The sequence below is a fragment of the Patagioenas fasciata genome, chromosome 3, assembly GCF_037038585.1.
Source record: "Patagioenas fasciata isolate bPatFas1 chromosome 3, bPatFas1.hap1, whole genome shotgun sequence".
Taxonomy (NCBI): domain Eukaryota; kingdom Metazoa; phylum Chordata; class Aves; order Columbiformes; family Columbidae; genus Patagioenas; species Patagioenas fasciata.
This window is the reverse complement of record NC_092522.1, coordinates 119,952,937-119,970,483: the sequence shown is the minus strand read 5'-3', so window position 1 is coordinate 119,970,483 and position 17,547 is coordinate 119,952,937. Positions and strand designations below refer to the sequence as shown.

The 17,547-nt window shown below is 37.9% G+C and overlaps 1 protein-coding gene and 1 long non-coding RNA gene across 2 annotated transcripts in view; both read right to left on the bottom strand.

The window, feature by feature from the left end:
• The window catches only part of LOC139827653 (uncharacterized), a 30,662-nt gene extending 13,683 nt beyond the window's left edge, over positions 1 to 16,979 (bottom strand). The window contains exons 1-2 of the long non-coding RNA XR_011738559.1: positions 16,895 to 16,979; positions 14,982 to 15,141 (exon numbers count right to left, since the gene is read on the bottom strand). This is a non-coding gene — a long non-coding RNA (uncharacterized lncRNA). The remainder of the gene's footprint in view (positions 1 to 14,981; positions 15,142 to 16,894) is intronic.
• Positions 1 to 17,547, bottom strand: part of SUPT3H (SPT3 homolog, SAGA and STAGA complex component) — a 281,071-nt gene that overhangs the window by 214,809 nt on the left and 48,715 nt on the right.

The following is a 17,547-nucleotide window of genomic DNA, read 5'->3' as shown; positions in this document are numbered from 1 at the left end:
TTATTCAGTTTACCATAAGTTGTGCCACTATGAATTTCCTGCTTTTCAACAATATTCTGAAAAGCTTAAGAGCTAAGATTTGCTTGTATTATTATTATAGTTCAACCTGAAGTGACAAAGTGTTTAACATCAACTTCTTGCTTTTTTCAAAGAAGAAATGAATTTCCTAAAACCAACACAAAAACAAGTAGGGCGATGAGAATACCTTCACTGTTTCAATCACAGAATCAACTGAGTTGGAAAAGACCTCAGAGATCATCAAGTCCAACCCTTGGTCCAAATCCAGTCCATTGACCAGATCATGGCACTAAGTGCCATGTCCAATCTCAGTTTAAAAACCTCCAGGGCCGGAGAGTCCAGCACCTCCCTGGGCAGCCATTCCAATGCCTGACCACTCTCTCTGCAAAGAATTGCTTTCTAATCTCCAGCCTCAATTTCCCCTGGCAGAGTTGAAGCCCATGCCCCCTTGTCCTATTGCTGACTGCCTGGGAGAAGAGCCCAATCCCCACCTGGCTAGAACTGCCCTTCAGGTCATTCTAGAGAGTGCTGAGCTCACCTCTAAGCCTCCTCTTCTCCAGACTGAACAAGCCCAGCTCCCTCAGCCTCTCCCCATAGGGTTTGTGTTCAAGTCCCTTCACCAGTCTTGTTGCTACAGAGATGACTATGAAATGACAATGTAAATGAAGGTCAACTTGAAATAGTAAGTCATTAAAATAATTTCTCATGGTATTATCCACCTACAAAAATGAATTTAGATTACGCATTTTATTTTACATACTACTCCCATCCCTCTTTGAATGGTCTTTAGGATCTACTGTCACAGATCACTTACATGCCCCAATCACAAAGGATAAAAAAACTGCACTTTTCCAAAGAAGTTTGCATGCCAAAGGAAAAAAAAAACACCACTCTCTCTATTTCAGAGTTCATTAAAATAAATCACATGGCATTAAACTTTGACTTAAAAGTCTGAAGAAAACATTGTTATCTTGCAAATTGTTTAACAGCAAGATATGCCACAATTGCTCTGAGGTAAATCTTGGAGAAATTGAAGATGACATCTAAATCACAAGCTTGGGAAATGAGGAAAATACCATCCACAGTCAAAAAGAGATAACAGGTTCAAGAGAAATGGTAAAGTGTTTCCTTTAGCTCCATTTAAGGGGCAGCTGCAGTCACTAATGTTGTCACTTATATTAGATTCTCCCAAGACTTTGAAGAATCTGATCCCAAAATCAGAAGTACCAGTAAACCAGTTTAAAGTGCTGGACGTCAGGTGTAGTTTCTCTACTGGGGCAAGAGTCTCTTTAATGGGCTGCTCTTCCAAATGTAACATTAATACCCACAGGAGATGATCCTACCCTAGCCAAGCCTCACCGAATTGTTTCCAGAAGCAAAGATGCTGATTTACAAAAGTGAATGCAGGATCTGTTTCAAAGATGAAACGTGATGAATGTCATGTAAGACCTTAACATTGACTGATGGGTTGGTTTTGTTTGGTTGGTTTTTAATTATTACATGAAAAAAAAAAAGATGACAAAGCTTGCCCTAATAAAATTAAAAATTCTTAGCTGTACTTGAGAAGTTTTAATGATACTAACATCATACGGAAGTGTAACCGGAGTATTTAGTCAATTTTAACTAAAATATAATAAAGTGGTTGTACCCTAAGAAAAAAACAGTTAGATCGGCATGTTTCAAAAGAGGAAAAGAAAATAACAAATCTAAGAATTAGGTCCAGCTACACAGCCTGGAAGAGAAGCTTTGATGTCCACAACAACAGTATTTTACACCATTCACACAGAACAATGTAGAAGTACTTGAAAGAGTGACACAAGATTCTGACAGTAACAATAAAGTAACAGACGGGATTTCATGGCTCTGTTCTCCAGCGGCTTGAGTACAAAATACATACGCTGTGGGTGAAGCAGGATGTTTCTGAGGTGGACCAAATATCTACGTCTACGTGGGTCAGCCTACGCTTCCTTCAAAGGCAGTGGAGAGTGTTATGATTCATCTGTGAATCACTAGCTAAAAGTGCTTATTTCTCTCTGCTGGCTGCAGAAAGAGAGGGTACACTTACTCAGGTGCATACACAGACAGTGCAGACATGGGGGGTTAATTAATCCCTCTTGCAACAACTATTTAGACATAAATGAAGAGGAAGAGAAGATTCATGCCTGGTTAACACTAGAAATGGAAAGAAAATCTTCTTAGGGTTACAACAGAAGTTTCTGCCACCAGTGAAAGGTTTCCCACCACAGAGGGACATGCACTTCAAGATGATCCATCCTTTGTCCAGGGGACGCTGTGACAAGAACCAGCAAGGTTCAGACACTCTCCTGGAACTTGAAGGTAGTTAAAGCAGTCCTCACCAAGAGGTCTTGGAACTAGAATTGTCCCAATATTTTAAAAACTCTATCCACTCTAGGAGTTAAAATATTTTAGGTAACAAGAAGATTCAGAGGTGAAACACACCAAACCTTTCCCTTCATCCAATGGAAAGACTGAGCTCCATCCTGCCCTTACACAGAAGACATTTCTGTTGGAATTCAAAATTAATCTATTGATCTGTGGATATTTTTCATCACTGAAAATGGCACAGGCCTCTACAGCAAATCCCCCATTTGTTGGTATCGATCTCTAACAACTGAGAGCATTTACCTGTGTGGTGTCTAAAATATTGAATCATTCAACCAACGTGAAATGTAAGTGCCACAAATCAAGAGAAGGGTTACAGAACTAATCCCTCTGTCAGTGCAGAATCTTTTGATGATACCATCAAAACCATGAGATACTGTATCATCACACATCACCTGTACATCATAGCCCTGATGGAAGGCAGAAAGACTTCATGGAGCCTCTTCACTCTTTCAAAGTTGAGCTCCAAAGAATGGACAAGATTGCAAGATGTCGCTCAATCTGCAGATTATCCACTAATTGATAGAAATAACCTTCCCACAGAATGTATTTATATTGTATCACTCATTTGAAGCTGATGATGGTGAGGATAAGTTGGCAATACAGAAAGATAAACTTCAGAAAAAACAAAGTGAGAGACTCAAATTTCCACTAACCTGCCTTACAAGTGTAACACCCACCAATATTAAGTAGAACTGCTATTAAAGAAGGGAAAATGAACTCACCGATCTCTCAGCATCCCTTTCCAGCATTGCTTGTAGTGCTAAGAAACAAGGCTTATGGAACTGCAGTGACCAGGATCTACCACTCCATCCCTCTTAATTTTGTCAGCTTCAGCTGAAATGGGCCAATGAGCAAAAGGGAAATAGTTATGTAGAAGTTTTGCAAAAATAAATTACTACGTAAAGAAAAGAGCCTTAAATCAGCTGTGATCCCGTTCCCTTGCCAAATCAAAGCAGAACAGACCAGAGCTGCAGCTTCTGGACAAGAGAAAAGTAGGACTCAAATATCAAGAAAAATAAGTTCATTGGATAATTTGTTCAATGGTTTTATAACTGAATGCTTACATGGACAAGAATTATCCGTTAGTACTCAAACATGTCTTGGATCCCTGGAGCTGATACTCAAACATATTTTGAAGGAAATAGAAACCTCATGATCTGGGCTTTCACATTTTATCCAGTATTAAGGATTACAATGAGACCTTCTTGGAAAGTTGTTTATCCCACATATCTACTGCAACATTTCTTTCACCTTTCTTTAAAACATGTGGTGATGGTCATAATACAGCACAATACCTCAGGTTAAGGTTGAATTAAAGAATTCCTAAATTCCTGTTAAATATAACTTATGAAACACATTTGTATTTCAAAAACTTAAATCACTAACTGACGGTCGGGTGTTGGTTTTTTCCCCGATACGAGCAGGCTATTGCACTGTCCTCTTGCACAATTCTTGTACTTTCTTCTGAAGTAACCAATTCTGGCCGCTCCTATAGACAAAATACTGAAATACATGAACAAGACACTCAATAAGGGTTCGTTATATCAAATCCACAGGTTCCTCTTGATTACGCACTTTGTTCACATTCTAACAAAGCTATTTTCTTGCTACTTCAGAAAAGATATAGATATAGATATATATTTGCATGATACTTACTTGAAAATACTGATGACACCACGTATATCCCATACTGTGCTGCTTGTCCTGCCCAACCCATATTCCAGGCTTTTCCAGAGATTAATTAGTACATCTGGCTACAATGTTTTCAATTTTACATGCTTTCAAAATATTTACACTGCTACAACAATTAAGCAAATATTAAAAAGTAATGGCATTTTGGCAAAATCAAAACGAATTCGCAATTTAACAGAGGTTTGCGTTCGTTAGTCTTATACTCTTACAGTAACATCAGACACTTAGAAGGTCCATAAAGTCTAGGCAGCAAAATAAATGTTATTTTCCTTTTAAACATGAAAAACATAATAATTTCACATCAAATGGCCTCCTCAGGCATATTGTAATGCCAGTCCAAATGTACAGACAAGCACACACATACATTCCGTAGCATATACGCCGAAAGGTTGTCATACCGTGAAAATTTCATCCTATCATCCAGCCCTGTAAAATAATTTCTCAAAATATGAAAATATATTTGACAATTGCTAATCTGAATTTTCACTTGGGGAAAAAATAAAATAAAATAAATCAACGGACCACCTTAAAGTTTTTTTGGGGTTGAAGGGAGTTCATGGGAAGGACAGGAAGAGAAGTCAGCAGTTCAACATGCCTTACTACAAATATTCCATTTGAAATCCAAGAATATAGATAGGAAAAGCAGTTCAATTATCTTCTTAACACACTGATAGAGGCGCAGACTTTTAAATAATCACGCGGCGATGCAGAAATCAAGAGTCAGGCCACAAAACTGCTACCTCACAAAACTCTTTAATGGATGAGAAAGAGGAGGGGAAGGTGGAAATCTTTACCTGCTACCTCTGGAAATTCAGGGGAAACAGGATGGAGTTTTATGCAACCATTAAAGAACCACGTACAATATGTGTGGTCCTTCTGTAATCCAAAAACATGGTATCGACACTTTTGAAGGGAGTTCTGAATATCTTTCGGATGCAATTAGATACATTTGCGCCAATCAATCTTTCAAAGGGAAGTTTTGATTTAATAGTCTACTGTGTTGAAATGTTTGGAAAAGAAAACATTAAGTGTTTTGAATATAATCATCATAAATCTCTGACGATAGAAGGATAAATCAGTCCAGATGGCAGCGTGATAACACTTTGTGTTTCTGATCTATAAGATGATGTATAAAGTTCACCCTCAGGCATATATAAAAGCACGGCTGAAATCTAAGATGACAAATGCTGGATTCAAAACCAAAATTAAGAAAAAAAAAAAATCTCAATTAAGTGTTTAATAACAGATACACACATTATGGTTTCAGTATATTTTGCCTGCCTGTCATGTTAAGAGTTATTGTAAATTATAATCTACAATGTTATATCTTGAAACTTTACTGGAGCTTTTTTCATTAAGCACACCTTTAGGCTTGTCTGTACCTAAGTATGAAATGGAACCAAATTCATGCCCTAACACTTTCATCAAAGCATACTTTTAGGAAGTAAAGTAGGATAATAGTAAATACGCAAGTGAACCTCTCTTAAAAGTCAGTCATTGTAGACATGAATAGAATTTTTGTAGCCTTACTACTATGGGTATTCACGTAGCTTCCAATGGGGATACCTCCTTCAGAAAATGACTAGAAAATTAAGGTGCAGATAACTAAAATCAGTATTTTCCAGACTTTTTAAAGTGGTATTTACAGATATATAAAGGGTGAGTACCACAAGGATGGAGCCAGGCTCTTCTCAGTGATAGGACAAGGGGTAATGGATACAAACTGGAAAACAAAAGGTTCCACTTAAATTTGAGAAGAAACTTCTTCTCAGTGAGGGTGACAGACACTGGACCAGGCTGCCCAGGGAGGTTGTGGAGTCTCCTTCTCTGCAGACATTCAAACCCGCCTGGACACCTTCCTGTGGAACCTCAGCTGGGTGTTCCTGCTCCAGTGGGGGGATTGCACTGGATGAGCTTTTGAGGTCCCTTCCAATCCCTGACATTCTGGGATTCTGTGGTAATTTCATTTCCCATTTGAAGCCTCATTTTATGATACATACAGCTATTAAGGGTATTCATATGACTTTCTTCCAGAAGGACCAGGCAAACTCATGAAGAACACCAATGACTGGAGCAAAAATATCAACATTCAAAGGAAAAAAAGCTTAAAAGTGTCAACCAAAGACATTTAAATAGGGAAAAAAAAAAAAAAACAAAACTGAAAAATCTCAGATTTTGTTAAAGAATCAAACTGGAAAATACCTTATTGTTTTAAATTTAAACTTCACAGGGAAATATTAATGTTTGGATGACCAATAAATTAGAAATCAAATTAATACTACTTAGGTTAGATGCTTTCAAAAACACTTCTACAGAAGTACAGCCTACTTAGTATTATAAGTATAAGGCATTAAAAGTTCTTAAGTTTCTGAATCCTGATCTTACGCTGGTTATTCATTTATACAGTAACATAAAATCTTTGATTTGGTGACTTTATTCCCCATAGTATTACTATACTATTACACAGTACGTAGCACTACAATCTAGGTACTGTTATCAGTCTCTTTAAACACCAAATGTTCAGAATAGGGATCTGCACAGATTTCAAGTTTAGCCCAAGGTTATGACTAGACAACTGTGGTTTATAGCTATAGATAAACCTCACCTCCATCATCTTCTCTTCTTCCTTTTTAAGCTTCTATATTTTTTGGCTTCCACAGTACCTCGTGGCAATGAATTTATGAATTCAACAATTTAATTGCACATTGTTAAGAAAATACTTCCTTGTGTTCATCTGATAAATTTAATTAGGTGCCCCTAGTTTTTTTTTTGTTACGAAAAAGGGAAATAATTGTTCCCATTCACTGTCTCCATATTGCTCATAATTCCAGATTTCTATCACGTTCCCCTCCCAGTTGTCTCTTTCCAGGCTTTAGCACTTTGCCAATTCAGTTTCTCCGTGTATGGAATTCATTCAGTTCTTTTCTAATCCTAGGCTTTTGTTTTTATAAGTCAGCACAACTGCAGAACTATTAGTAATGCTGTTTTCCCTCATATTCCTTTATTTCATCTAAAATCCAACCCATTTTTGACAACTACTGAACCTCAGTTAAGCTTGGAGAGCCCATCTCAGCTCTCTTTTTCTATGAAAATAAACAGCAGAGTTCATGCACATGACTTGGGGTTTATCAGCAATGGATTTCACCTGTTTTATCACCTGCTCAATTCTGTGAAATCCTTGGGTGGTTCAACACACTCAGCATTTTATTTCAGTACCCTAAATAAAGTACATTGCCATTAGCAGACTTTCTCACACCTCCAAGATCTCTGGTAGATCTCACAAGTAACTTTGCTCTGGTGTGGAAATAAACTACTTAAGGGTAATTTCTCATCTTTTATTTAGCTGGTATCTTGCAGAAGGAGCTCTTCTTTATATCCCAAAACATTCTGTAAAGCTACTGAGACACTGGAGCTACTAAAAAGCCATCAAGTAATTTATTAAAATGATTAAAGCTACCGGGGTTCTATTAAATTCCACACCAATTTTGTAATTACTTACTTCTAAGCAATAATATGGAACCTGAAAAAGTAGAGTTTTGCAGTTCTTTTTTGGACAAGATGTTCAACAGAAATCATACATTGTTTCAACACAAAATTATTTATTGACATCTAAGTATCACTGATTTTAGATCATTCATTCTTCCAAGAAACCTTATTTTTAATCAGTACTATACTTATTTTGTGCTACATGTAGAACGAGCAATAAGAAGTTACATTGAACACTGTTTGAATAAATTAAGTTGCAATACTTGAAAATTATAAACATTACTGCTCTTCACTTGTTTTTTATTCAAAGCACACAAAAAGAAGCCACAGATCCTGAATACAGGATACAAAAAAAGGGTAATCAGCTCTCACATGACAACCAAATTCTGTGTTAAGCCACGAATGATCTAAATTGAAGTTGCATAAACAGAAAACTAATGCAACTGGCAAACAGCCCCAATCTGTAGCGTTCTATTTGAGAATCACTGGTTAAAGGAAAAGAGACACTGAGCTTTGACAAAGAACGATATGGGAGATGACATCAACTTCTTTCAGCAAATGAGCTCAGCATGCCAGCTCACTGACAAATTAGCTTCTAAAAACCACTAACAGTAGCTTACAAAGTCACAGCTGTTATCCTGTTTTGAACAACAAAATGTTGATCTCAGTTGAAATGTAGTTAAACAGAAGATTTCTAAGTGCCCTGATTTTTCTTTTTTTAAACAAAGCAATAAGTTATATTGAGAAAAGCACAAGGGACTGTGCTCTGATGACCCCATGGTGATGTTTATTAGACAGGATTAAGTATAACACTTGCTTATGTTCTGCACCCTCCTTAAACTTAAAAAAAAATCCCCAGAGTTACAGGCTCAGTAGCAACATAAATCTATAAATATGAAAGTACCATAGTCACTAGCAATTTATTCGGTTAACTCAAGCAGTTCCCAGGATATTGATTTTGATAGTGGGAAGAAACAAATCAGAAAACCTGGCACCAGAAAACTCGTGGGAGATTCCACTGAGTGACTTAAATCAGTTGAAAAATTCTAATACTCAACTAAACAAATATTCTACAATGATGACTGGAAGATGGGGTAAGAAAAAATCTATATATTCCTTAGCACTATTTAAGTAGTGGAAATCTTCACTTTCATGGTAAAATATCATGAAGTCTTCTCTGTTTCTCAGATATAAGGGACTAAAACTCTATAAAACACAACAGAGACAAATTCAGGCAATGCTGGTACTCCTATGACCCTGATCACTGGTCATCCCTCAAACGCCATTCATTAAATTCATTAAAATTTAAAACCAAAACAAAATCATTCCCATTTTACTGATGACAAAGTGAAGACCAGAACAACTCACATAACTTCCCGAAGGTTCAAAGTGCAGAGTGTGGTTCAGCCCCAAAGACAAATTCACCCCTCAAGCACCAGACTGTAGCCCTTTGCCAGTACAGCATTCTCTCTGCTTTTTAACAGCTCTTTTACCTCCATAAAATCGCAATAACTTCAGCATAATTACTCCTGATTTATGGTAAATGAAAGGAATAATCAAGCCAAGACGGATTCATGCCAAGTTCAAGCGACTAGCCCAAAGCCAAGAAAAAAACACTGGTCAAAGCTTAGATTCAAAGTTCTAAGATTCTATGTTTAGACATCTAATAAAGACCTTTATTTCATGATGCTACATAAAGACTGCTCCTATCAATGCATTTTCTTTTTTTAATTTAAATATAGTATAATGAAATAAATAATACTGCAGGCATGTAAAGAGCTGAACACAACACATACTTTCAAATGGCAACTCCAGTACTTCTTTTGGAAAAGGTACTACCAGCTCCCAAATTCAGACCCAGAATCAACCTGTCCCCCTTGTGTATTTGCAAAACAGACTTTAACTTGTTTACCTCCTAAGGAAGGAAGGACAGAAGCAGCTAATAATTAATATCTGAAATCATAAAACACAGTAAGTTCCATTAATACTCTGTGAACAACAAAAAAAGCAGCAATAGAGAATAAACTTTCTTCTCCTTGTTTTCTGAGTTTTCTCTTTCCTCTTATGCTGTACAGACTTCTATACAGCCATGAAATGAAATGCAAAAAAGAGAAAAGGTATATACAGTATTTTAATGGTCTTTCCACAGTCTCACAAGAGCAGCTTTGCTGTTCATAGAGGTCTTTTATCTTCAATACTTCAGTTCCTCCCCACCCCAATTTCACAGATCACAGAACCATCTTGGTTGGAAGAGACCCTCAGGATCATCATGTCCAACCATAATGTAACCTAATTGTAGCACTAAATCATGTCCCTAAAAACCTCATCTAAACACCTTTTATACCCCTCCAGGGATGGTGACTCCACCACTGCCCTGGGCAGCCTGTTCCAATGCCTGACAACCCTTTCCACAAAGAAATTTTTTCCTAATATCCAATCTAAACCTCCCCTGGTGCAACTTGAGGCCATTTCCTCTCATCCTATCACTTACTACTTGGGAGAAGAGACCAAACCCCTCCTTTCAGGCAGTTGTAGACAGTGATAAGGTCTCACCTCAGCCTCCTTTTCTCCAGGCTGAAGAGCTCCAGCTCCCTCAACTGCTCCTTATCACACTTGTGCTCCAGACCCCTCACCAGCTTCATTGCCTCCTCTGCACTCTCTCTAGTATTTCAATGTCCTTCTTATGATGAGGGGCCCAAAACTGAACACAGTATTCAAGGTGCAGCCTCACCAGTGCTGAGTCCAGTGGCACAACCACTTCTCCAGTCCTGCTGGCCACACTATTCCTGAAACAAGTCAGGTTGCTGTTGGTGTTTTTGGCCACCTGGACACACGCTGGCTCATGTTCAGACGCTGTCACCAAAACCTCCAGATCCTTTTCCACCAGGCACTTTTCAGCCACTCTTCCCTGACCCTGTAGCGCTGCCTGGGGTTGTTGTGACCCAAGTGCAGGACCTGGCACTTGGACTTGTTAAACCTCAGACAATTGGCCACAGTCCAATGATTCACCCAGTCCAGATCCCTGTGTATGACCTTCCCACCAGATCACTGATAAAGAGATTAAACAGAACTAGCCCCAATACTGTGCCCTGGGGAACACCACTCATGACCAGCCACCAACTGAATTTGGCTCCGTTCACAAGTCTTTGAGCCTGGCCCTCCAGCCAGTTCTTTATCCATCGCAGATACAGCCATCCAGGCCATGAGCTGCCAGGTTCAATAACTTGCAAATAACTTGCTAGATCAATAACTTGCAAATGGTTAGTAGGTCGAGAGAGGTTCTCCTGCCCCTCTACTCTGCCTTGGTGAGACCACATCTGGAATATTGTGTCCAGTTCTGGGCTCCGCAGTTCCAGAAGGACAGGGAACTGCTGCAGAGAGTCCAGCGCAGCCACCAAGATGCTGAAGGGAGTGGAGCATCTCCCTTATGAGGAAAGGCTGAGGGAGCTGGGGCTCTTGAGCTTGGAGAAGAGGAGACTGAGGGTGACCTTATTAATGTTTATAAATATGTAAAGGGTGAGTGTCAGGAGGATGGAGCCAGGCTCTTCTTGGTGACAACCAATGGTAGGACAAGGGGTATTGGGTACAAACTGGAACACAAACGGTTCCACTTAAATTTGAGAAGAAACTTCTTCTCAGTGAGGGTGACAGACACTGGCCCAGGCTGCCCAGGGGGGTTGTGGAGTCTCCTACTCTGCAGACATTCAAACCCGCCTGGACACCTTCCTGTGTAACCTCATCTGGGTGTTCCTGCTCCAGCAGGGGGATTGCACTGGAAGAGCTTCCAAGGTCTCTTCCAATACCAAACATTCTGTGATTCTGTGAAATGAAAAAAAATTACATCAGAGTCCCTAAGTGGTATTTTAAATACTCCTCACTAAGCCCAACTCTTTGGAGTTTGTTAATCAAACATCTCAAAGTAAGACCATGGTTAAATGAATCCATGCCTCTTGATAGTAAATCTGTGTCCTAAACAGTGAAGCATCTTTTTGGTTCTTGATCTGCATATGGCTTAATTCAAACACGTTTCTGTACAAGAAATACATCAAATGATCAGAGGTCAGTGTTGGCATGAAAGCTGCTGAAATAATCAAATCCATATTTTTATTTTTAAGCAAGATATAAACTGTTGAGATGGAACTATCATCTCTGGACCCATCAGCTTAACTCACCCTGCTCTGTTTTACACTCCAGTGGACTACAGGGAACACTGTCATATCCCACCCATGATTTTATGTTTGGAAAACACATGAAGCTCATCTATGCATAAGAAGAAAGAAACATCGTCCCAGATCAGAACAACACTCCATTTCACCAAGCTTCCTTTTAGGAAGTGATCGCTAACCTTGTTTAAACCACAGTATTTGATTTGTATAAGTTCCTACATCTATCATTGAAAAAATGAGCAGTTTAAACTTATAAAGTTGTATAGATAAACCTAAGCATTTTCACAAAAAGTGCACCCTAGTTGTGTACGTAGGGTGACTGAGAAGTTTGGACTTCAATTTGACTTTTATTTTGTAAATTTTATTCTCTCTGTACCTCCACTAAATGTGTATCTGATACAGAGAATAACATACTGTGAAGAAAAAATAATAACTACTGTTTGTTAAGTGCTCCCATAGTGTGACATGTTCCACAAAAGAGCACATGAAAGTTAGTAATTCTTCTTCATACTAGAGTTTGAATGCTGTGCAGGAAAGATGGCAGACAGCCACATAATGAGCAATGAGTGATAAAAAACAGTGATAAAAAGAAAATCACTGAATAAGTAACTCTGCAGTGAGGAATATTCATCCCATGCAAGGAATGAGTCAGGAGTTCTAGGGACGAAAAGAAATGCAATGAGTTAACACTATTATTATGTACTACATACAATGGGGCTGTACTAATGATCACTGGAAACTTTAATTCTAGCATTACTGTGCTGGTTTCCTCCTTATTCTTCCAGAGTTTAGCTAAACTTACTTTTTTAGCACAACAACACCGATCTGAGGGGAAAAAAAAAAAAAAGAAATAAAAGAAATAAAAGGGCAAAAACCCAAAACTATCAGTTGAGAATACATCTATTTGCAAGTTTTTCAGATTTCACCTCTAAATTAATAGGAAATCTTGTAGGAAAGCTTTCTATTGTAGTTGCATAGCTGTCATATGGCCAATCTAGGAATAGTTACTAATCAGAGTTGAAAGGAAAGCAAAGAATTAGTGTTTTGTAAAATTCATGAACTCTAAAAATGTGTCTGGGCATAATAATGTCATGTAATGAATGTCTGACTCGGTTTATTTCAGTTATTCAAAAGGAAAAATAAGCTTGAATTACTGTAGCTCCTATGCACAGATAAAACAGATATTTTGTGCCCACATCAGAAAATGAGAAGATTGAATTGCATTCAGTTATGAATTGGATTTGTTCTTCAATTAAAAGAGAAGAAAAATAAATCATTCTGAGGCTAAATGACAAACCAAACGCTATTCCATTGTAATTTTGTCCAAAAGACAACTAAATTTGTTATTTCTTCAACTCTTTGATCATTATGTTTAGCTTGTAAAGATGCCACTCACTACTGCAAATGCTCAATTTCGGAACAGACTGGTATCATTTTTCCTGAAACTGAAATATAAACATTCTGCTGCTTCAAACCCACATTGGGCAAAACTGGACTGAAAAAGCAAGAAAACATTTCGAATTTCATAGAAAAAATATAAAAATAATAAGAAAGGCTTTGAAGGAAGGACAACAATTACACGTTTTACAAAATAAGCAGGATAAAGATGGCAAAATGGATATTGTGCATATTCTCGAAGCCCAACAGTTACTGAAGTTTCTTTTTAAAATAATAAAAGATATACTCCACCTATACAGACATAAAGGCTTAAAATGTGAAAAATAGAGGTTAGCCCATTTTACTCTTTACAGAGAATACCATTATGTCTGAGGGTCCCCTATGACATGAGAAGCCTCACTTCCCTTAGTATTGGGGGTCCTGGCAAAGCAGCAAACTGCCCAGAGTGCTGCTTGATTTACAAAATGCTCTGGTAGCATCAATCTGTACATCCCCAGGGGTGCCCCCAAGGGGTGAAGAAGCCTGGCTAGAAGGACCCGCATGAAATCCATAAGAGACGAACGTCACCGAGAACGTAACTGTTACCACTGACCTCATCTAATGGATTTTGGGACAAATGAAGTGTGACAGGAATTAATTTGCAATGTAGATCCCACACTCCTAAAATACAGCATTTTTAAATAATATGTAGCTTATAAAAACAGAAATAAATTTAATTATTCCATGCAAATATTAACCAATCAACATCTTATTTGATATGCAAGGATGTGAAAAAGAGGTTTGCTTGATTCCTGAACTAATTTTTGGACAGACTCATAACCTTGAATCCAAGATCTTTTCAGGCCCAGAACAACTGAAAAACTCCAATCCGGAAGCCGAATGCTCTTAGGAAAGGAATTTAGAAAATACCAGAGAACACCATTTATTTTTCAGCCTGGATTCATTTGTGACTGGGCTGCCAAATTTTCCAGCAAAACTTGTTTTTGATGCTCCCATTCCAGCATACTCCTATTCCAATCCCTAACAAGGAATTTGGCCATACAAAAGCGTTTGGAGTACTGAGTGCCCATTCATTGCCATGGCCTGTCCTCATGCATTCTGGAATGAGAAGGCAACACTCAATAGTCTGTAGGTTGTCCACTATCACCTTTTTATGCCAAAATGCAGAATTTGATCCCCAAAATGCAGAATTTGACCCCTCAGCACACTGTGCCAAGTCGCAGACCCAGAACCTGCGTTTGCTCGTGAAATGGAAATGTAACAATTCACTTTGATTATAGGTTGGTCTCCAAGTTAAAAGCTCCCTGGTCACCCAGCTGTCGATACTTGCAGAGTTAATTGCTTTGGGTGCCCAATAGACCCTTCCCTCACAGATCTAACAAGCAGACACAGTGGTATATCTTCTTACAACAAATTCTTATTTTTCCATCTAAGCAGAACAGAAATAAATGGTTAAAGCACAAAAATACCTACGTATTAAAAACTAAATAACGCATACACTGTCTTACCCACACAGAACATTTCCTCAGAGCTTGGCATTATTTATCCTAGAAGTTACAGGTCTGGATTCTGGCAACCAAACCACAGGGTCTCTCTGAAAAACCAGCCTTGCTTCCTTAATTTTAGGGTTGGAAGGTCAGCGAAGGAGGAGGTATGAGTGGAAAGAATGACTGTAATTCATTTTTATGTATTTTTTTTCTTCATTACCACCACTCAGTTATTAAACAGTCTGTTACTCAGGGCATGACTAAAACAATTAAAAAATCTTCAGAATAATTGACACCTGTGTTTCTGAACATCAGAGAATGGAATCACCTGAACTGGTTACTTCAGAACAACCTGGGTTTCCCATTCCCTGGGAGACTGGAAGGCCGTTTTCTCCTATGGATGCTGTCACCATGAAAAGGGATGCATGTTTTTTGCTCTTCATCCTGTTTCAGTGTCTTCATTTCTCCTCACCTTCAGTATTCTTTCTCTACAGAACGGGAGCCATACTGTTAAAAGAGCAACTCATGAAAAAACCACAAGAGTTTCTTTCTAACTTGCCTCTTTCCAATTGTATTCCTTCCAATCCCCCTCATCCTCTTCTCAACTCTCTCATGAATGATCTTCAGACCTCTTCACTAACAAAAATATACATTTTTAATTACAAGGGAAAGCTGAGACTGTTGGAAAAGGTGTGGAAAGCAGTACGTCCAGTTACTAAATACTATTAAAAAAAGAAAAAAGAATGTGGAGAGATAAATGGAAGAAAGGATGAAAACACCTAATTTTACCTTTTTTAAAAAAAACCCCACAAAACTATTTACAGGACTGAGGAACTCAAATGTATGTAAACATCATAAAAAACACAGAAATATTTCAACTTGCATTCATTGCATAAGGAAATGTTATGGGGTTGAGGTTTTTAACCAAAAAATATAGAGAAGCAACGATGATCAGGCATCAGGCTCCAGTTCAAGCAGATAAGACCAGCCAATTGCACACCAATTTCTATCATTCTTCATACTAGATTATATGGAGAAGAGTTAATAACAAAATTAAAATTAACTCCTCTCCTTTCACCATGAAGTTCTTCAAATCACTCATTTTTATTACAGTTCATTACGTGGGGTTTTTCCCTTTGCTCTTTTTCATATTTTACATAAATGGTGAGGCTGCATAGATTTAATTGTATACTCCTCAGGGCAGTGACTATTTCCTTAATTGTCTGTAAAGTCCAGTGCTATAAACAACAGTACTATGCAATGTTCAGTAATAAAAAATGAGTAATGTTTTGCTGAGCAACAGGCATGCATTAATTATGCAAGATAATCTGGAAAATACAGAAACAGGGGAAAAAACCATCATTATGAATCCATAACGTTAAAGCATCACTACCCAATGAATGGTTTATGATATTCCATTTCAGTATTATATTTAATTTCTCTTGGGGTATTTAAAAAACATCTGTTCTCAAAGTTACCAAACGGGTATTGTTTACTCAGGAATTCTACAGGGTGTAACCCCCTTCTATACTGTCAAACATACAATATTTTAAATACATGTTATAGAGCCAACTGTTGAAGCAGGCGCTTAGAATGCAAAGAATATTCTACACATTAAAATACACATGAAAAATACTGTCCAGGAGTTATAAATCAAATACAGATTCTAAATTCAGTATTTAATAACTACACATTTTCTTTAAAAAAAAACATTTCCTTTTTATTACTTACTGAACTAATTTCATGTCTTAAATCGACATTGCTGCAGACTTATACAAGCACAGAAGCTACTGAAACTGGTATAATTTTAAAACGAGAAGCAAATTTTTATTGCTGAACTATGCCCCCGAAAATGGGGTTTAATAGGAAAACACTGACACCAAATCTGAAAAGCGTGAATACTCCGCTTGAAGATTTTTTAGAATCTCTTCTCTAATCTTGACTGAGGTTTGAAAGCAGCAAGTCTGTATTTTTCCAGTGTAAATGTTGTGCAAAAGCTTAACAAACACAGATCTAAATCTGCAATTGCCATTACTAAAATAAATGAAAAATCTACAAGCAGCAGTGAAACTGGCATGCAAATAAAAGAACTGTCAAGACATATATTGCCTAAAAATAAGCTTACAATAACTATTTTAAAGGCTGTGTGTGGTCTTACCCATATATTTTGGCAAGATGCACTTTCTCCAACCACAGCTGGATTCATCCAGAAGCAGTGGCACTGGAGAGCCTCTGTCTCACCTGTCAAACTTGAAGAACGTTGTTCAGGAGACCACCATGAGTCCATGGACAGGATCCACAGCACCACAGCAGCTGGTCTTGATAAGTGTTCTCTAACTAGAGAGGCAAACGCTTCAGAAATGTTCTGCGAGAGGATCGCCCGCAATAGACGCGCGTTTAAGAACAGCCAGCAATAAAAATACACCTAGAACAAGACTGTCAAGGCATTTATGGCTGAGCAGCATCGGTGACTTCGCACGGATCTCTCTCTGATATCGGGAAGTTTCAAGTCTATTAAATTTACCTTAGAATTTAACGCAACGTATTCACCTCTCGCAATTTATTACTCTCTTCAATTTGCAGGCGATCAAATAAAACAACCAGAAACCTTTAAACCTTCGCATAATCTAGGAAGATGAACTTTCCTCTCCTGGGTTCCTTTCCAACATATGATATGGAAAGTATTTTCACACCGAGCTACAAATAGATGAAGTGGGAAGGAAAGGTAAAAGGCTGCTCGGCTGCAGTAAGATTCTGTGAAAAATAGGACGAAGAAAAGCTGCCAGTTTTAAAACTCCATAAGAGGCGATTTTGACAGCCAGAAAAATCTAAGGAGAGAGCTTATCTGAATTCCGTCTCTATAAAATAACTTGGACTGGTATTAAAAAGCATAT